The sequence below is a fragment of the Coregonus lavaretus genome (genome assembly GCF_964263955.1).
Source record: "Coregonus lavaretus genome assembly, chromosome: 15".
Lineage (NCBI taxonomy): Eukaryota > Metazoa > Chordata > Actinopteri > Salmoniformes > Salmonidae > Coregonus > Coregonus lavaretus.
In genome coordinates this window covers 9,602,259-9,623,740 of record NC_140002.1, presented here as the reverse complement: position 1 = coordinate 9,623,740, position 21,482 = coordinate 9,602,259, and the positions used below count along the sequence as shown (strand labels likewise).

General features: G+C 44.2%; 1 pseudogene across 1 annotated transcript; it reads left to right on the top strand.

The window, feature by feature from the left end:
* Positions 1–15,689: 15,689 nt before the first annotated feature.
* On the top strand, positions 15,690–17,597 carry LOC311142146 (G-protein-signaling modulator 2-like; annotated as a pseudogene). The gene has a single exon. The product of its transcript is annotated as a G-protein-signaling modulator 2-like (transcript).
* The last annotated feature ends 3,885 nt before the right edge of the window (positions 17,598–21,482 follow it).

Sequence of the window (21,482 nt, the reverse complement as noted above, 5' to 3'; positions counted from 1 at the left end):
CGTGTTCATAAGTTAATAGAATGTTTGGGAATGACGTAAGGCATTTGTGAAAATTATATAGCAGAACAAAACACTGCAGTGAATAAAACCTAATAAAAACATCTGTCTAGTCCAGGACTGGAGTCTACGCAGACTGGTGTGCCATAGCCAATCAGAGCTACAGTAGGCCTATATGCAAATAAGCCATTTGCCACATGGGCCTGCCATCATTCACTTTGAACTGGACTGTGTGTTTAAAGGCAGTTGCAACAGCGCGACTTTAAGTCATTAGAACGCATTCACCAAAAGCCACAAAAAACACCTGAATGGATTTCTAAAAATTATGTAAATACCAGGGGAGTCCTCTTTCATTTGGGAACTACCTAGTTCTATTGATCAAACAACCATGAAAAGGTCTGCTCTCTTTCCCGCAGTTGCCTATGTACATGAACAACATCAACTAGCTAATGCTAGCCAGAATGAGATGAGCTAAAATCTATGACAGTCACAGGACGGCCCCCACGCCCACTTCTGAGGCGTCCACTTCCACCACGACAGGCAGCGTAGGATCTGGGTGTTTCAGCAATGGGGCGGAGGTGAAACACCCCTTCAGTAGGCGGAAAGCCTCATCGGCTGCAGGACTACACACCAACTTACGGGGGCCACTTCTGAGGTGAGAGGAGAGGCGATGGAGCAGACATTTTTAATAGAACGGCGGTAGAAGTTGGCAAACCCCAAAAATCGTTGCAGTTCCTTTATGGTGGTTGGGACTGGCCATGACCTGACTGCATCGACCTTCCTCTCCTCCATAACCACTCCCTGCGGGCTGATCCAATATCCCAAGAAGGAGACAGCGGTCTGATGGAACTGGCACTTCTCCGCTTTGACGTACAGATGGTTCTCCAGGAGGCGTCCCAGGACTACCCGGATGTGGGCGATGTGATCCTCCAAGGTGTTGTCGAGGTGGTGGAGAACGTGGAGGACCTCATCCATTACCGTACCCAGTTGAGCCAGCTGGTCGTGGTGTTGACGGAGTAGGTGTTCTACATTTACATTTAAGTCATTTAGCAGATGCTCTTATCCAGAGCGACTTACAAATTTGTGCATTCAACTTATGATAGCCAGTGGGACAACCACCCAATTTTTATTTGTGTTATTTTGATGGGTAGGTGGGGGAGGAGGGGGGGGGGGGGGGGGTTAGAAGGATTACTTTTATACTATTCCAGGTATTCCTTAAAGAGGTATGGTTTCAAGTGTCTCCGGAAGGTGGTCAGTAACTCCACTGTCCTGGCGTTGTGGGGGAGCTTGTTCCACCATTGGGGTGCCAGAGCAGCAAATAGTTTTGACTGGGCTGAGCGGTAACTGTACTTCCGTAGAGGTAGGGGGGCTAGCAGGCCAGAGGTGGATGAATGTAGTGCCCTCGTTTGGGTGTAGGGTCTGATCAGAGCCTGAAGGTAAGGAGGTGCCGTTCCCCTCACAGCTCCGTAGGCAAGCACCATGGTTTTGTAGTGGATGTGAGCTTCAACTGGAAGCCAGTGGAGTGTGCGGAGGAGCGGGTGACATGAGAGAACTTGGGAAGGTTGAACCCCAGACGGGCTGCAGCGTTCTGGATAAGTTGTAGGGGTTTAATGGCACAGGCAGGGAGCCCAGCCAACAGCGAGTTGCAGTAATCCAGACGGGAGATGACAAGTGCTTGGATTAGGACCTGTGCCACTTTCTGTGAAAGGTAGGGTCGTACTCTGCGAATGTTGTAGAGCATGAACCTGCAGGATCGGGTCACCACTTTGATGTTAGCGGAGAACGACAGGGTGTTGTCCAGGGTCTCGCCAAGGTTCTTTGCACTCTGGGAGGAGGACACAATGGAGTTGTCAACCGTGATGGCGAGATCATGGAGCAGGCAGTCCTTCCCCGGGAGGAATAGCAGCTCCGTCTTGCCGAGGTTCAGCTTGACGTGGTGATCTGACATCCACACTGATATGTCTGCCAGACATGCAGAGATGCGATTCGCCACCTGGTTATCAGAAGGCGGAAAGGAGAAAATGAATTGTGTGTCGTCTGCATAGCAATGATAGGAGAGACCATGTGAGGATATGACAGAGCCAAGTGACTTGGTGTTTAGAGAGAAAAGGAGAGGGCCTAGAACTGAGCCCTGGGGGACACCAGTGGTAAGAGCACATGGTGCGGAGACAGATTGTCACCACGCCACCTGGTAGGAGCGACCTGTCAGGTAGGACGCAATCCAAGAGTGAGCAGCGCCAGAGATGCCCAACTTGGAGAGGGTGGAGAGGAGGATCTGATGGTTCACAATATCAAAGGCAGCAGATAGGTCTAGAAGGATAAGAGCAGAGGAGAGAGAGTTAGCTTTAGCAGTGCGGAGAGCCTCCATGACACAGAGAAGAGCAATTTCAGTTGAATGACCAGTCTTGAAACCTGACTGGTTTGGATCAAGAAGGTAATTCTGAGAGAGATAGCAGGAGAGTTGGCTTGAGACGGCACGCTCAAGAGTTTTGGAGAGAAAAGAAAGAAGGGATACTGGTCTGTAGTTGTTGACATCGGAGGGACCATCACGTGACAAAAACCTCCAGGAGACCATGACACAGCGTCCCAAGAATGTTCAGGGGACCTTTAGGGGACCATGACACAACATCTGAATAACGTCCTAAAAATGTCCTTAGGACAAACTGGGAACTAGACAAAGGTCCCCCAGAAAACGTTACCTTGGACCATCACACGACATCCAAAGGACTAGTAAAATGAAAGTCCTGAGAACATCCTAAAAAGGTCCTGACATTATCCTGACATGGTCCTCATTGATGTCCTGGGAACTTACAGGGAACTAGACAAAGGTCCCAAAGAGAACGTTCCCTTGGGACCATTACGCAACGTCCTAAGGACTAGTAAAATTAAAGTCCTGAGAACGTCCTAAAAAGGCCCTGACATGGTCCTCAGTGACGTCCTGGGAACTAACAGGGAACTAGACAAAGGTCCGCCAGAGAACATTCCCTGAATGTCATGTTTTAATGTTCCTAGAACGTTCTCAGAACGTCAGTTGGATAACGTTGCGCCGAAACCCTTAAGGGACCCAATGGGAAAGCTGCTGAGTGTCCTCAGGACTTCCCATGTTTGCTGGGCATACCCTGTATATCAATGTCTTATTCAGTTCCATATGGCACAAATACTGTAGCAGTCACTTTTCAATGTCAAAAATGTAAATGTAAACGTACAAATATCATACCCCCACGACATTCTAACCTCTCACCATTACAATAACAGGGGAGGTTAGTATTTTTTTGGGGGTACGATATTTATGCCTCTGTAACATTCTCACTCGTCGTCATTCACGATTCTTTCAGGATTATCCATAATCATGGTAGCATCCACATTAACGTAGAAATGTTTAAAAACATATTCTATTCTTATTTATAATAAAAGTGACTTGAAAATGACACAATACATTATTTACCATTCATTTCTGTTGGGCACAAAATAATCTGAAACACAACCAAAACAAACAGCAAATGCATCCAACAAATTTGTTGAGTCACAAGATTGATGTAGTCATTGCGTGCTATGCATATGGGACCAAATACTTAACTTTTTGCTACTTTAATACACATATACAGTGGGGAAAAAAAGTATTTAGTCAAATCAAATCAAATTTTATTGGTCACATGCGCCGAATACAACAGGTGCAGACATTACAGTGAAATGCTTACTTACAGCCCTTAACCAACAGTGCATTTATTTTTAACAAAAAAAGTAAAAATAAAACAACAACAAAAAAAGTGTTGAGAAAAAAAGAGCAGAAGTAAAATAAAATAACAGTAGGGAGGCTATATATACAGGGGGGTACCGGTGCAGAGTCAATGTGAGGGGGCACCGGCTAGTTGAGATAGTTGAAGTAATATGTACATGTGGGTAGAGTTAAAGTGACTATGCATAAATAGTTAACAGAGTAGCAGCAGCGTAAAAAGGATGGGGTGGGGGGGCAGTGCAAATAGTCCGGGTAGCCATGATTAGCTGTTCAGGAGTCTTATGGCTTGGGGGTAGAAGCTGTTGAGAAGTCTTTTGGACCTAGACTTGGCACTCCGGTACCGCTTGCCGTGCGGTAGCAGGGAGAACAGTCTATGACTAGGGTGGCTGGAGTCTTTGACAATTTTGAGGGCCTTCCTCTGACACCGCCTGGTATAGAGGTCCTGGATGGCAGGAAGCTTGGCCCCAGTGATGTACTGGGCCGTACGCACTACCCTCTGTAGTGCCTTGCGGTCGGAGGCCAAGCAGTTGCCATACCATGCGGTGATGCAACCAGTCAGGATGCTCTCGATGGTGCAGCTGTATAATTTTTTGAGGATCTGAGGACCCATGCCAAATCTTTTCAGTCTCCTGAGGGGGAATAGGCTTTGTCGTGCCCTCTTCACGACTGTCTTGGTGTGTTTGATGGGGTGGGGGGGGCAGTGCAAATAGTCCGGGTAGCCATGATTAGCTGTTCAGGAGTCTTATGGCTTGGGGGTAGAAGCTGTTGAGAAGTCTTTTGGACATAGACTTGGCACTCCGGTACCGCTTGCCGTGCGGTAGCAGGGAGAACAGTCTATGACTAGGGTGGCTGGAGTCTTTGACAATTTTGAGGGCCTTCCTCTGACACCGCCTGGTATAGAGGTCCTGGATGGCAGGAAGCTTGGCCCCAGTGATGTACTGGGCCGTACGCACTACCCTCTGTAGTGCCTTGCGGTCAGAGGCCAAGCAGTTGCCATACCAGGCGGTGATGCAACCAGTCAGGATGCTCTCGATGGTGCAGCTGTATAATTTTTTGAGGATCTGAGGACCCATGCAAAATCTTTTCAGTCTCCTGAGGGGGAATAGGCTTTGTCGTGCCCTCTTCACGAATGTCTTGGTGTGTTTGGACCATGATAGTTCGTTGTTGATGTGGACACCAAGGAACTTGAAGCTCTCAACCTGTTCCACTACAGCCCCATCGATGAGAATGGGGGCATGCTCAGTCCTCTTTTTTTCCTGTAGTCCACAATCATCTCCTTTGTCTTGGTCACCTTGAGGGAGAGGTTGTTGTCCTGGCACCACACGGCCAGGTCTCTGACCTCCTCCCTATAGGCTGTCTCATCGTTGTCGGTGATCAGGCCTACCACTGTTGTGTCGTCGGCAAACTTAATGATGGTGTTGGAGTCGTGCCTGGCCATGCAGTCATGGGTGAACAGAGAGTACAGGAGGGGACTGAGCACGCACCCCTGAGGGGCCCCCGTGTTGACGATCAGTGTGGCAGATGTGTTGTTACCTACCCTTACCACCTGGGGGCGGCCCGTCAGGAAGTCCAGGATCCAGTTGCAGAGGGAGGTGTTTAGTCCCAGGATCCTTAGCTTAGTGATGAGCTTAGAGGGCACTATGGCGTTGAATGCTGAGCTGTAGTCAATGAATAGCATTCTCACGTAGGTGTTCCTCTTGTCCAGGTGGGAAAGGGCAGTGCGGAGTGCAAAAGAGATTGCATCATCTGTGGATCTGTTGGGGCGGTATGCAAATTGGAGTGGGTCTAGGGTTTCTGGGATAATGCTGTTGATGTGAGCCATGACCAGCCTTTCAAAGCACTTCATGGCTACAGACGTCAGTGCTACGGGTCGGTAGTCATTTAGGCAGGTTATCTTAGAGTCCTTGGGCACGGGGACTATGGTGGTCTGCTTGAAACATGTTGGTATTACAGACTCAGTCAGGGACATGTTGAAAATGTCAGTGAAGACACTTGCCAGTTGGTCAGCACATGCTCGGAGTACACGTCCTGGTAATCCGTCTGGCCCTGCGGCCTTGTGAATGTTGACCTGCTTAAAAGTCTTACTCACATCGGCTACGGAGAGCGTGATCACATAGTCATCCAGAACAGCTGGTGCTCTCATGCATGCTTCAGTGTTGCTTGCCTCGAAGCGAGCATAGAAGTGGTTTAGCTCGTCTGGTAGGCTTGTGTCACTGGGCAGCTTGCGGCTGTGCTTCCCTTTGTAGTCTGTAATAGTTTTCAAGCCCTGCCACATCCGACGAGCGTCAGAGCCAGTGTAGTACGATTCAATCTTAGTCCTGTATTGACTCTTTGCCTGTTTGATGGTTCGTCGGAGGGCATAGCGGGATTTCTTATAAGCGTCCGGGTTAGAGTCCCGTTCCTTGAAAGCGGCAGCTCTACCCTTTAGCTCAGTGCGGATGTTTCCTGTAATCCATGGCTTCTGGTTGGGGTATGTACGTACGGTCACTTATTGATGAAGCCAGTGACTGATGTTGTGTACTCCTCAATGCTGTCTGAAGAATCCCGGAACATGTTCCAGTCTGTGCTAGCAAAACAGTCCTGTAGCTTAGCATCTGCGTCATCTGACCACTTTTTTATTAACCGAGTCACTGGTGCTTCCTGCTTTAGTTTTTGCTTATAAGCAGGAATCAGGAGGATAGAGTTATGGTCAGATTTGCCAAATGGAGGGTGAGGGAGAGCTTTGTATGCGTCTCTGTGTGTGGAGTAAAGGTGGTCTAGAGTTTTTTTTCCTCTGGTTGCACATTTACCATGCTGGTAGAAATTAGGTAGAACGGATTTAAGTTTCCCTGCATTAAAGTCCCCGGCCACTAGGAGCGCTGCATCTGGATGAGCGTTTTCCTGTTGATTTATGGCCTTGTACAACTCATTCAGTGCAATCTTAATGCCAGCATTGGTTTGTGGTGGTAAATAGACAGCTATGAAAAATATAGATGAAAACTCTCTTGGTAAAGAGTGTGGTCTACAGCTTATCATAAGATACTCTACCTCAGGCGAGCAAAACCTCGAGACTTCCTTAGTATTTGATTTTGTGCACCAGCTGTTGTTTACAAATATACACAGACCGCCACCCCTAGTCTTACCGGAGTCAGCCGTTCTATCCTGCCGATGTAGCGTATAGCCCGCTAGCTGTATGTTATCATTGTCGTCGTTCAGCCACGACTCGGTGAAACATAGGATCTTACAGTTTTTAATGTCCCGTTGGTAGGATAACCGTAATCTTAGGTCATCCAATGTGTTATCCAATGATTGAAGATTGGCTAATAGGATTGATGGAAGAGACAGTTTACTCGCTCGCCGTCGGATCCTTACAAGGCACCCCGATCTACGTCCACGATATCTCCGTCTCTTCCTCACGCGAATGACGGGGATTTGGGCCTTGTCGGGTGTCTGTATGATATCCTTCACGGCCGCCTCGTTGAAGAAAAAATATTCGTCTAATACGAGGTGAGTAATCGCTGTCCTGATATCCAGAAGCTCTTTTTGGTTATAAGAGACGATGGCAGAAACATTATGTACAAAATAAATTACAAATAACGCGGAAAAACACACATAATAGTACAAATTGTTAGAGGGCTGTAAAACGGCAGCCATCTTCTCCGGCGCTGTTAGTACTAAGCCACCAATTGTGCAAGTTCTCCCACTTAAAAAGATGAGAGAGGCCTGTAATTTTCATCATAGGTACACGGCAACTATGACAGACAAATTGAGGGAAAACAATCCAGAAAATCACATTGTAGGATTTTTAATGAATTTATTTGCAAATTATGGTGGAAAATAAGTATTTGGTCTCCTACAAACAAGCAAGATTTCTGGCTCTCACAGACCTGTAACTTCTTCTTTAAGAGGCTCCTCGGTCCTCCACTCGTTACCTGTATTAATGGCACCTGTTTGAACTTGTTATCAGTATAAAAGACACCTGTCCACAACCTCAAACAGTCACACTCCAAACTCCACTATGGCCAAGACCAAAGAGCTGTCAAAGGACACCAGAAATAAAATTGTAGACCTGCACCAGGCTGGGAAGATTGAATCTGCAATAGGTAAGCAGCTTGGTTTGAAGAAATCAACTGTGGGAGCAATTATTAGGAAATGGAAGACATACAAGACCACTGATAATCTCCCTCGATCTGGGGCTCCACGCAAGATCTCACCCTGTGGGGTCAAAATGATCACAAGAACGGTGAGCAAAAATCCCAGAACCACACGGGGGGACCTAGTGAATGACCTGCAGAGAGCTGGGACCAAAGTAACAAAGCCTACCATCAGTAGCACACTACGCCGCCAGGGACTCAAATCCTGCAGTGCCAGATGTGTCCCCCTGCTTAAGCCAGTACATGTCCAGGCCCGTCTGAAGTTTGCTAGAGTGCATTTGGATGATCCAGAAGAGGATTGGGAGAATGTCATATGGTCAGATGAAACCAAAATATAACTTTTTGGTAAAAACTCAACTCGTCGTGTTTGGAGGACAAAGAATGCTGAGTTGCATCCAAAAAACACCATACCTACTGTGAAGCATGGGGGTGGAAACATCATGCTTTGGGGCTGTTTTTCTGCAAAGGGACCAGGACGACTGATCCGTGTAAAGGAAAGAATGAATGGGGCCATGTATCGTGAGATTTTGAGTGAAAACCTCCTTCCATCAGCAAGGGCATTCAGCATGACAATGATCCCAAACACACCGCCCGGGCAACGAAGGAGTGGCTTCGTAAGAAGCATTTCAAGGTCCTGGAGTGGTCTAGCCAGTCTCCAGATCTCAACCCCATAGAAAATCTTTGGAGGGAGATGAAAGTCCGTGTTGCCCAGCGACAGCCCCAAAACATCACTGCTCTAGAGGAGATCTGCATGAAGGAATGGGCCAAAATACCAGCAACAGTGTGTGAAAACCTTGTGAAGACTTACAGAAAACGTTTGACCTGTGTCATTGCCAACAAAGGGTATATAACAAAGTATTGAGAAACTTTTGTTATTGACCAAATACTTATTTTCCACCATAATTTGCAAATAAATTCATAAAAAATCCTACAATGTGATTTTCTGGATTTTTTTCCCTCATTTTGTCTGTCATAGTTGACGTGTACCTATGAAGAAAATTACAGGCCTCTCTCTTCTTTTTAAGTGGGAGAACTTGCACAATTGGTGGCTGACTAAATACTTTTTTCCCCCACTGTAAGTGAATTTGTCCAAATACTTTTGGTCCCCTAAAATGGGGGTGAAAGTATTCACCCCCCTTGGCATTTTTCCTATTTTGTTGCCTTACAACCTGGAATTAAAATGGATTTTTGGGGGGGTTTGTATCATTTGATTTGCACAACATGCCAACCACTTTGAAGATGCAAAATATTTTTTGGGGGTGAAACAAACAAGAAATAATACAAAAAAACTGAAAACTTGAGCGTGCATAACTATTCACCCCCCCAAAGTCAATACTTTGTATAGCCACCTCTAGCAGCAATTACAGCTGCAAGTCTCTTGGGGTATGTCTCTGTAAGCTTGGCACATCTAGTCACTGGGATTTTTGCCCATTCTTCAAGGCAAAACTGCTCCAGCTCTTTCAAGTTAGATGAGTTCCGCTGGTGTACAGCAATCTGAAAGTCATACCACAGATTCTCAACTGGATTGAGGTCTGGGCTTTGACTAGGCCATTCCAAGACATTTAAATGTTTCCCTTAAACCACTCAAGTGTTGCTTTAGCAGTATGCTTAGGGTCATTGTCCTGCTGGAAGGTGAACCCCCGTCCCAGTCTCAAATCTCTGGAAGACTGAAACAGGTTTCCCTCAAGAATTTCCCTGTATTTAGCACCATCCATCATTCCTTAAATTCTCAAAAACATGGATGGTGTTCTCTGGGTGATGAGAGGTGTTGGGTTTGCGCCAGACATAGTGTTTTCCTTGATGGCCAAAAAGCTAAATTGTAGCCTCATCTGACCAGAGTACCTACTTCCATATGTTTGGAGAGTCTCCCACATGCCTTTTGGTGAACACCAAACGTGTTTGCTTATTTTTGTCTTTAAGCAAAGGCTTTTTGCTGGCCACTCTTCCGTAAAACCCAGCTCTCTGGAGTGTATGGCTTAAAGTTATCATATGGAGAGATACTCCAATCTCCACTGTGGAGCTTTGCAGCTCCTTCAGGGTTAACTTTGGTCTCTTTGTTGCCTCTCTGATTAATGCCCTCCTTGCCTGGTCCGTGAGTTTTGGTGGGCGGTCATCTCTTGGCAGGTTTGTTGTGGTGCCATATTCTTTAAATGTTTTAATAATGGATTTAATGGTGCTCCGTGGGATGTTCAAAGTTTCTGATATTTTTTTATAACCCAACCCTGATCTGTACTCCACAACTTTGTCCCTGACCTGTTTGGAGAGCTCCTTGGTTTTCATGGTGCCGCTTGCTTGGTGGTGCCCCTTGCTTAGTGGTGTTGCAGACTCTGGGGCCTTTCAGAACAGGTGTATATATACTGAGATTATGTGACAGATCATGTGACACTTATATTGCACATAGGTGGATTTTATTTAACTAATTATGTGACTTCTGAAGGTAATTGGTTGCACCATATCTTATTTAGGGTCTTCATAGCGAAGGGGGTGAATACATATGCACGCACCACTTTTCCGTTATTAATTTTTGTAGAATTTTTTGAAACAAGTTATTTGGACCATTTTGTGTATATCCATTACATGAAATCCAAATGAAAATCCATTTAAATTACAGGTTGTAATGCAACAAAATAGGAAAAACGCCAAGGGGGATGAATACTTTTGCAAGGCACTGTACAAAAAGTGTTTTAATTTCTAAACATTTCACCCGATATGGATGAAAATACCCTCAAATTAAAGCTGACAGTCTGCACTTTAATAGTCATTGTATCATTTCAAATCCAAAGTGCTGGAGTACAGAGCCAAAACAACAAAAAATGTGTCACTCTCCCAAAGGTTTTGAAGCTGTGGTTTTAAAGTTGATGTCTTCACAGATCCATTATCTGCGTCAATCTTTGAATAGTCTAATATGTGACAGAGAGCGAGAGAGCGAGAGAGAGGTTCTGGGTGAGAAATGACATCAGACACATTCATGCATTGAGGCTAGTGAACTAATAATGTATTACTTCCAAAATGGGTTTACGTTATGCACTTTCAAAGTTTTAATTTGCTGCAGTTTGCATCAAATTCCACTTAACACAATCAAAAGATAGATTATTTATAACAAATACTACATGGTAATTTATTTTAATACAACATCAGATCCAAATGGCATTTATTCAAGAATTGCACCAGTAGTCCTGGGGCGAAACAGAGATTACCATGATTTCCATTTAGTTTGGGAAGAAAGTCACATTTTCCAAGTTAAACAAACAATTTTCTCAAAGATAATGTGCATAACATGCAGATGATCTAGATCTCTAAGTAAAGGTTACTGTAGCATCAACGGTCAACAATATTTACATCTTAGTCATTTAGCAGACACTCTTATCCAGAGCGACTTACAGTTAGTGAGTGCATATGTTTTTCATACTGGCCCCCCGTGAGAATCAAACCCACAACCCTGGCGTTGCAAACACCATGCTCTACCAACTGAGCTACACAAGGGGATGTTATGGTGGGCAGTTGTTTTTATTTAACTTGGATTGTCGTACACAAGGTCGCTGGTTCAAATCCTGGTGTGGTTTTTGTTTTCTATCCTTACCCCAAACCTTAACCCTAACCAAGGGAGAGGTCGAGATTTTGGCATTGAAGTCCTTAATCTAGATTAACTTGTAGATACAATTTGTATGTCTCTGAGTAGAGTATGAAGGTTAGAGGTAGTTTCACAAGCCAATGCTAACTAGTGTTAGTGCAATGACTGGAAGTCTTTGGGATCAACTAATATGCAAAAAATTACAATATTAAATCCACTTTTTTCCTCGCCATTTTAGCTGCCGAACATCTCATATTTCCCAACATTTTGCAGGAACTAGTCATTTCGAAGTGACGTGGCCACATGTAGAAGAGGACGGCAGCGCGTCACTCAGCACGACCCAAACAACACAAACCAAGTTTTACACAAATGCGAAATACCATTTCTCAGTTGATACAAAAGGTTGATTTAATATTTTTCGGAATATTGTCTGGTTATTGTAATATGAAGCAACAGTACACATAATGTCACCTTTTATTTTAGAGTATTTCCATACATACAGTGCCTTGCAAAAGTATTCATCCCCCTTGGCGTTTTTCGTATTTTGTTGCATTACAACCTGTAATTTAAATGGATTTTTATTTGGATTTCATGTAATGGACATACACAAAATAGTCCAAATTGGTGAAGTGAAATGAAGAAAATAACTTATTTCAAAAAATTCTACAAAATAAATAACGGAAATGTGGTGCGTGGATATGTATTCACCCCCTTTGCTATGAAGCCCCTAAATAAGATCTGGTGCAACCAATTACCTCCAGAAGTCACATAATTAGTTAAATAAAGTCCACCTGTGTGCAATCTAAGTGTCACATGATCTGTCACACAATCTCAGTATATATACACCTGTTCTGAAAGGCCCCAGAGTCTGCAATACCACTAAGCAAGGGGCACCACCAAGCAAGCGGCACCATGAAGACCAAGAAGCTCTCCAACAGGTCAGGGACAAAGTTGTGGAGAAGTACAAATCATTATTAAAAAATCCATTATTAAAAAATTGAAAGAATATGGCACCACAACAAACCTGCCAAGAGAGGGCCGCCCACCAAAACTCACGGACCAGGCAAGGAGGGCATTAATCAGAGAGGCAACAAAGAGACAAAAGATAACCCTGAAGGAGCTGCAAAGCTCCACAGCGGAGATTGGAGTATCTGTCCATAGGACCACTTTAAGCCGTACACTCCACAGAGCTGGGCTTTACGGAAGAGTGGCCAGAAAAAAAGCCATTGCTTAAAGACAAAAATAAGCAAACATGTTTGGTGTTTGCCAAAAGGCATGTGGGAGACTCCCCAAACATATGGAAGAAGGTACTCTGGTCAGATGAGACTAAAATGTTTGGCCATCAAGGAAAATGCTATGTCTGGCGCAAACCCAACACCTCTCATCACCCCGAGAACACCATCCCCACAGTGAAGCATGGTGGTGGCAGCATCATGCTGTGGGGATGTTTTTCATTGGCAGGGACTGGGACACTGGTCAGAATTGAAGGAATGATGGATGGCGCTAAATACAGGAAAATTCTGTTTCAGTCTTCCAGAGATTTGAGGTTCACCTTCCAGCAGGACAATGACCCTAAGCATACTGCTAAAGCAACACTTGAGTGGTTTAAAGGGAAACATTTAAATGTCTTGGAATGGCCTAGTCAAACCCCTGACCTCAATCCAATTGAGAATTTGTGGTATTACTTTAAGATTGCTGTACACCAGCGGAACCCATCTAATTTGAAGGAGCTGGAGCAGTTTCGCCTTGAAGAATGGGCAAAAATCCCAGTGGCTAGATGTGCCAAGCTTATAGAGACATACCCCAAGAGACTTGCAGCTGTAATTGCTGCTAAAGGTGGCTCTACAAAGTATTGACTTTGTAGGGGTGAATAGTAATGCACGCTCAAGTTTTCCGTTTTTTTTGTCTTATTTCTTATTTGTTTCACAATAAAAAATATTCTGCATATTCAAAGTGGTAAGCATGTTGTGTAAATCAAATGATACAAACCCCCAAAAAATCTATTTTAATTCCAAGTTGTAAGGCAACAAAATAGGAAAAATGCCAAAGGGGGTGAATACTTTCGCAAGCCACTGTATCTGTTGAACCATTTAGAAATGTAAACAATGTATGTTTCTAGTCCCCTCATTTGAAGAAGTCACTCTACACATTTGTTGGATGCATTTCCAGTTTCTTTTGGGTGTGTTATGGGATATGTTTTGCACAATAGTAACTGAATGGTGAATTATGTCCAGAGTAATTTTAATTGTAATTGAGCAGAAATGTTTCTTAACACTTTTAAATTAATCCTGATAATACCACGATTAAGAAAAATCATGAATGTATTGTGAATAATGATGAGTGAGAAAGTTACAGAGGCTACAATAAGGGGGAGGTTAGCCTTTTTGGGGGCGGGGTATGATCTTTGTGCAGAGGTGGGACCAAGTCACTATTATTCATAAGCAAGTCTCAAGTCACAAGGTCCAAGTCTCAAGTCGAGTCCCAAGTAGAACCCAAAGTAGAACTTGTCGAGTCTCGAGTCAAGTCCAAGTCATGCATTCTGAGAGCAAGTGAAGTCGAGTGGAGTCACACATTTTTTCAAGTCAAGTCTCAAGTCAAGTGAAAAAAAATCTATACATTCAATGATTTGTTCAACTACAAATCTTTGTCTATTTATTGAGGCTACCAGACAGACCTTTTTATTATTTTGTCTATAACACATTTTGATTATGTAATAATTCATTTTAACAACAAATTCCAAATGCAAGCTTCATAAGTAAATTATTCATTTCAAGAAATGTTGACATACCAAAAGACCAGCAGGCCTTTGGTAGTAATTGTTGCTTGATGTCCCATTGCTGGTGAGCTTGCAAAGTAAACCGTTAATAATTGTTATAATGACTTTTGATACAAGATTCTTAATGTTGGTAAACTCCTAAGCTGCATGTAGGAGAGAGGACAAGGACACGCCATGTGTTATAGAGGTCACTGGTGAGGGACAGAAGGTCTGCGTGCCAAGATAGATTGGGGGCCACTTGTGATAATCTTAGAAGGTGTAAGTGAGGGAATGGCCTGGCTAGGGTGACACAATACCAAGTATGGGGATGCTGTTGTGGTAGATGAGTGACACTCAATGATGGTTGACAGATAATATCAAGAAGCAGCTCGGAGAGCATTATATAAACTGAGAGATGTTGTATGGCAGTCATTCATATGACAAGAGGCTACGTCCGTACCACCTGTCATTGAATCCATTATTGTAACCATTAAATAATGTCTGAATTAATTCTTCATCTGTGTCCCATACTCTCTTGCATCATGAACTTCTCGATACCAGATACTCATCATAACAATAATCTTTATCACAATTTTTTGGGGGGAGCTGCATATTTATTTATGGCAATACTCTCTCCCTACAATTTGACGTTTGCGCTGCACCCGATCCTATAGCTGTACAGCAAATCAGCAATCTGTTCGCTATCTCAGTGGTTCAACATTTTGACCCACGACCCCCAAAAATAAGTGGTTCAAACCTTGCGACCCCCGCGCACGCACTAAGCGCACAATAGCTGAGCAAATGTAGCCTGTCATTCATTACAGCCAGAAATGGTGATGCATTTTCAAAATGCAAGATACATAAATAAACAGAGTTTTACACCTGCATTTTGAGATGAAAGTCATGCACGTTAGCAGTCAATATCAACTAGGGATATCATCTCACATTGTCATTCTGGATTCCAGAGCAAGCACGATCATATGGCCTACATGTATGCAGCGGGGGTTGCAGGATCGGATGGAAAGCATAATCTGTCCGTAGCCTTTTTCTTCCTCACAAAAATCGTAATTAATTTGCCAGAATATGTTACATCTTCATCCCAGAAGTATTGAAGGTAGTGCAATGTTACAGCTATATTTAGACATACAGTGCCTTTAGAAAGTATTCACACCCCTTGACATTTTCCAAATGTTGTTGTGTCACTGGCCTACACAGAATAACCCATAATGTCAAAGTGGAATTATGTTTTTAGATTATTTGTACAAATACATTTCAAATGGCTACTGGACTAACAATGCACTCATGGAAGTTAGCTAGCCCAAAGTGTATTGCTAGCTAGGTTAGCAAAATGCAGAATTTATAGCTAATAAATATAATTTATAGCTAAAAATACTTTTATTTACCGTCGAAGTATCGAAAAGGGGAGTAAAACCATTGTTCGAACTGGACCGCCTAACGTTTCTCAGAGTCTCAATCCCTGCACTGAATAATTTCAGGATGGATGCGTCCTGCCTGGAGCTGGCCCTGGAGGGTGAGCGGCTCTGTAAGGTGGGCGACTACCACGCTGGGGTGTCCTTCTTCGAGGCAGCCATCCAGGTTGGCACAGAGGACCTGCAGGTGTTGAGTGCCATCTACAGCCAGCTGGGCAACACATACTTCCATCTACACGACTACGCCAAGGCGTTGGAGTTCCACCACCACAACCTCACCTTGACCAGGACCATCGGATACCAGCTGGGAGAGGCTAAATCCAGCGGTAACCTAGGCAACACATTGAAGGTGTTGGGTAGGTTTGATGAGGCTGTGGTCTGCTGTCAGAGGCACATAGACATTGCCATGGACCTGCACGACAAGGTGGGGCAGGCGAGGGCACTGTATAACTTTGGGAACGTGTATCATGCAAAAGGAAAGAGCATCTGCTGGAGCTGGGCGGAGCCAGGAGAGTTCCCAGAGGAGGTCACGACTGCACTTAGGAAAGCAGCAGAATACTACGAAGCAAACTTATCCATAGTGAAGGAGCTTGCAGACCGGGCCGCCCAGGGCCGAACATATGGTAACCTTGGCAACACTACCTGTTAGGAAACAGTGGCATCACATGAACAGCGCCTCCAGATTGCCAAGGAGTTTGGCGACCGCTCAGCAGAGAGAAGGGCCTACTGCAACCTGGGGAACGCGTATATTCCTGGGGGAATTCGAAGTGGCAGCCAAGCATTACAAGAGGACTCTGCAGCTGGCCAGACAGCTGAAGGACCGGGCTGTGGAGGCTCAGGCCTGTTACAGTCTGGGCAACACCTACACACTCCTCCAGGACTACGAGAGGGCCATAGACTACCACCTCAAACACCTGATCATAGCACAGGACCTCAACGACAGGATTGGTGAGGGCCAGGCTTGCTGGAGTTTAGGGAACGCTCACACCGCCCTGGGGAACCATGACCAGGCCATGCACTTTGCTGAGAAACACCTGGAGATCTCCAAAGAGACTGGTGACCGGAGCGGGGAGCTGGCCCATATGAACGTGTCAGACCTGCAGATGGTGCTGGGGCTGAACTACAGCACCAACAACTCCACCCTGTCTGAGAACCCCATCAAGGACATAGACTACAACCTGCACGGAGCCAGGCCCAGGATGGGACGGAGACACAGCATGGAAAACCTGGAGCTCATGAAACTCACCCCAGACAAGATCAATGCTCAGAAGTGGATCAGTAACATCCTGACCAAGCAGTCTAAACCCACCCTGGCTAAGAGCTCCTCCAAGCTGTTCTTCGTCAGCCGTCTGCGGGGGAAGAAGCACAGAGCTGGGGGCTCCAGTAAAGTCCTGCAGGACACCAGTAACACCCGCCAGACCCATGCACAGGGACCACAGAAGAGGGCCAGTCCAAACATGCTCGGGACGAGGGCTTCTTTGACCTGCTGAGTCGTTTCCAGAGTAACCAGATGGACGACCAGCGCTGTTCCATACAAGAGAAGAGCCGTCTGTCAGTCAGTACCAGCTCCTCTGACTCTCCACCCAGAGCCATGAGGAAATCAGTGTCAGAGGCGGCAGCAGGCCTGGGCTCTGGGTCTGGTGTCCAGGGTTGCCGGTTGGAGGAAGGTGGATGTGCTAGGGGTAGTTTGCCCGGCCTTCGGCTCAACCAGCACAGCAGCCAGGCTGTCCTCAGCCACCTGATGGCTAACGCAGACAACACTGAGCCTGACGACAATTTCTTTGACCTGCTCGTAAAATGCCAGGGTTCCCGTCTGGATGACCAGCGCTGCGCCCCTCCCTCGGCCCGTGGCCCCACCGTCCCAGACGAGGACTTCTTCAGCTTCTTCATGAGGTCCCAGGCCAAACGCATGGATGAGCAGCGGGTCACCCTGCCCTCCGCAGCAGGCTCTGCAGCACGCCCCTACTCCAATTGAGCCTTGCCCAGGGAGAGGGAGACGGGGCTTCTGGAGGAAAACAGTGTGGAAGTTTCGTCCACTTGTGGAGATGAGGACATTGATACTGTACTCAACAGTGGATGGGGCTATTTTACATAGACTATAACATTTCAATGGTATTTTCTCTCCATAGCAGAGACCAATAATGGTTGTTGGTGGGATTCAGAAGCCTCATTTCCCAGCTGAAAGCACTGCCAGCATAAATGTAGTAGCCTATAGGGAACAATGCAACATTCAAAAACTCTAAAGGAACCCACTGATGGTTCTAGACTATGGAACCAACTGTTCTCCATTTTTCCTAATGACTAAGATTCTACCTTGTACTCTTCTATCTGGAACTGTACTAGACATGTAAAACTGCACAAACGAACATGAACTAACATATCAGACGAGTAGGTTCAGGGCCTTACTGTTTTTAATAATTGTAATTTTTGTATGGTAGAGCATGGCGCTTGCAACGCCAGGGTTGTGGGTTTGTTTCCCACGGGGGGCCAGTATGAAAATGTATGCACTCACTAACTGTAAGTCGCTCTGGATAAGAGCGTCTGCTAAATGACTAAAATGTAAATGTAAATGTAAATGAAAAGCTGAAATGTCTTGAGTCAATAAGTATTCAACCCCTTTGTTATGGCATGCCTAAATAAGTTTAGGAGTAAAAACGTGCTCATCAAGTCACATAGTAAGTTGCATGGACTCACTGTGTGCAATAATAGTGTTTAACATGAATTTCAAACACAGATTCAACCACAAAGACCAGGGAGGTTTTCCAATGCCTCCCAAAGAAGGGCACCCATTGGTAGATGGGTAAAAAAGAAAAAAAGCAGACACGTAATATCCCTTTGAGCATGGTGAAGTTATTAATTACACTTTGGATGGTGTATCAATACACCCAGTCACTACAAAGATACAGGCGTCCTTCCTAACACAGTTGCCGGAGAGGAAGGAAACCGCTCAGGGATATAATTTTGGCATGGTTACCTGCCTACAATACCCACTGAAGTGTGCGTAGGTCGCAAGCCCATAGTAAGTCAATAGAGCTAACTGGCTAGCTACTACTGTTAGCCAGATAGCCACGAAGAATTGTTAGCTAGCTACCAACGAATAATTGACATCTACATTGGATAACATTGGTTTTAGGTAATTTTTACCTGGTATACTATCTGGTTAGCTACATTATTACGATTCACATATAGCTAGCTGATAGATATGAAGTAAAACGTTCGCTTTGCATATATCTTGTTTCGTCTCTATTGCCATTGTCCTGGCTAGAAAAAGGAAGGTTCAGTGGATGGGTAAGTCCCATAGTAAGAATTGTTAGCTAGCTACCCACAAAGAATTGACATCTACTGTACCTTGCATAACATCAATTTTAGGTAATTTTTGCCTGTTTAACTAGCTAGCTGGATAGATTACAACGATTCACATATACCAAGCTGATAATTATGAAATAAAACATTTGCTTTGTGCATATCTTGTTTTGTCTCTATTGTTGCCATTGTCCTGGCTGGAAGAAGGTTCAGTGAATGGGGAGATGCAGCGTGAAGTAATACAGTAGGGGGAGTGTGTGTGCTTCTCAAATGTAATATTTTATGCATTCTCCACACTCTTGTCCTCAGAGGAACATACTCAAGAGAACGTCCTCGGAGAATGCACTTGGCGCATGAGAGTGTGGAGCACGGTAGTATGCATATTGAGAAACAACCATGGTATTGGAACTGACCCTGTATATAGTAATCTTACTTACTTATTGTGTTCTTCATATTTCTTGTTTTTCTTCTAGTTTTACATTGTTATTGATTACTGCATTGTTGGTTTCTGAGTTTGCAAGAAAGGCATTTCACTGTACTTGTGCATGTGACATTAAAACTTGAAACTTGATAGGAGAAAACTGAGGATGGATCAACAACATTGTAGTTACTTCACAATAATAACCTAAATGACAGAGTGAAAAGAAAGAAGCCTGTACAGAATAAAAATATTCCAAAACATGCATCCTGTTTGCAATAAGGCACAAAAGTAAAACAGCAAAAATGTGGCAGAGAAATGAACTTTATGTCCTGAATACATAGCGTTATATTTGGGGCAAATCCAACACAACACATCACTAAGTACCACTCTTCATATTTTCAAGCATGGTGGTGACTACATCATGTTATGGGTATGCTTGTCATCGGCAAGAACAAGGGCGTTTTTTAGGATAAAAATAAACGGAATAGAGCTAAGCACAGGCAAAATCCTAGAGGAAAACCTGGTTCAGTCTGCTTTCCAACAGGCACTGGGAGACAAATTCACCTTTCAGCAGGACAATAACCAAAAACACAAGGCCAAATATACACTGAAGTAGCTTACCAAGACGTCATTGAATGTAGCAGAGTAGCCTAGTTACAGTTTTGACTTAAATTGGGTTGAAAATCTATATCAAGACTTGAAAATGGCTGTCTAGCAATGATCAATAACCAACTTGACAGAGTTTGAATAATTTTTTTAAGAATAATGTGCAAACATTGTACAATCCAGGTGTGCAAAGCTCTTAGAGGCTTACCCAGAAAGACTCACAGCTGTTGCATATTTTTGATACTGAATGTTATCAGATCCGAGTTTCCAAATAACACAAAAAATTTATACTTATTTTATTTATTTAATTTAACAAAGTTATGCAGCACCCCATTCCACTGTGTGAAAAAGTAATTGCCCCCTTACACTCAATAACTGGTTGTGCCACCTTTAGCTGCAATGACTGCAACCAAATGCTTCCTGTAGTTGTTGATCAGTCTCACATCACTGTGGAGGAATTTTGGCCCACTTTTGCATTCAGAACTGCTTTAACTCAGCGACATTTGTGGGTTTACAAGCATGAACTGCTCGTTTCAAATCCTGCCACAACGTCTCAATTGGGATTAAGTCTGGACTTTCCAAAACTTCAAATCTGTTACTTTTTAACTATTTTCATGTAGACTTGATTGTGTGTTTTCGATCATTGTCTTGCTGCATGACCCAGCTGTGCTTCAGCTTCAGCTTCAGCTCACAGACTGATGGCCTGACATTCTCCTCTATAATTCTCTGATACAGAGCAGAATTCATGGTTCCTTCTATTAAGGCAAGTCATCCAGGTCCTTAGGCAGCAAATCATCCCCAAACCATCACACTACCACCACCATGCTTGACCGTTGGTGTGAGGTTCTTACTGTGGAATGCAGTGTTTGGTTTTCGCCTGACATAATGGGACCCATGTCGTCCAAAAAGCTGACTCAAGTTTTCCAAAAAGCACCTGGATGATCATCAAGACTCTTGGAATAATGTTCTATGGTCAAAAGTATAACTTTTTGGATGACATGGGTCCCACTATGAATTGGGTGTTTCATAACTTTGTTATTTAAATAAATAAAAGAAGTAACCTTTTTTGTTGTTATTTGGAAACTCAGGTTCCCTTTATCTAATATTTGGTTGAAGATCTGATAACAATCAGTATCAAAAATATGCAAAAATAGAGAAAATCAGAAAGGGGGCAAATACTTTTTCACAGCACTGTAGGTACAGTGTATACACCAAAAAATATTACATGTGGAAAACCACAATACATAGAAATGAACTGAGTGTGCTGTCTCACCCCTATATTGCATCATGTGCCAGTTTCACAAGTTGACACAATAAATAATATGAACACATGCCTTACCTTATTAGTGAAGCATAATATTTTTGAGGTATGCATCAAACATTGATTAGGTATGAGACAATAATGCCCCCATGTCACCCACTGTATTTTTGTTCAGGCATTCTGTTTGGACGGCAGCAGCCTCTGAGACACTACCTCAGGATGCAACAGCTGTTCAATGAAAAGTTTCCACATTAATGCCCCTATTCTGT